The 385-nt window shown below is 45.2% G+C and overlaps 1 protein-coding gene across 2 annotated transcripts in view; it reads left to right on the top strand.

The window, feature by feature from the left end:
* LOC106870605 (centrosomal protein of 104 kDa) overlaps positions 1 to 385 on the top strand; it is a 293,281-nt gene that overhangs the window by 101,781 nt on the left and 191,115 nt on the right. The gene's annotated exons all lie outside the window — the stretch shown is intronic.

The following is a 385-nucleotide window of genomic DNA, read 5'->3' as shown; positions in this document are numbered from 1 at the left end:
TCCCCCTCCTCCTCCTCCTCCATCTCCTTCTCCTCCTCCCCCTCCAGCCAATTCTTCTCTTTTCTGCTGCTCCACCTCCTCCTGCTCCTCCTGCTCCTGCTCCTATCCTCCTTCTTCTCCTTCTCTTCCCTCCTCACCCCTACTCCACCCCATGTTGTTGTTGCTGTTGTCTGATTCGTTAACCAGAGTGTGTTATTTTTTTCCTCTTTTCACTCAACACATCAACCTATAATTTCTCCATGGTATACAAGTTCACATACCCATTTAAATGTTCACACAATATATCGATTAATAAATAAATATATAAGATATTATTAACGGCGGCGACAGACAAAAACGTCTGTGTTGCTAGTTGACAAATGTCTGCATAGGCGCAGGCGTGGCA

This window comes from Octopus bimaculoides, chromosome 16 (assembly GCF_001194135.2).
Source record: "Octopus bimaculoides isolate UCB-OBI-ISO-001 chromosome 16, ASM119413v2, whole genome shotgun sequence".
NCBI lineage: Eukaryota > Metazoa > Mollusca > Cephalopoda > Octopoda > Octopodidae > Octopus > Octopus bimaculoides.
This window is presented reverse-complemented; position numbering and strand designations above follow the sequence as displayed.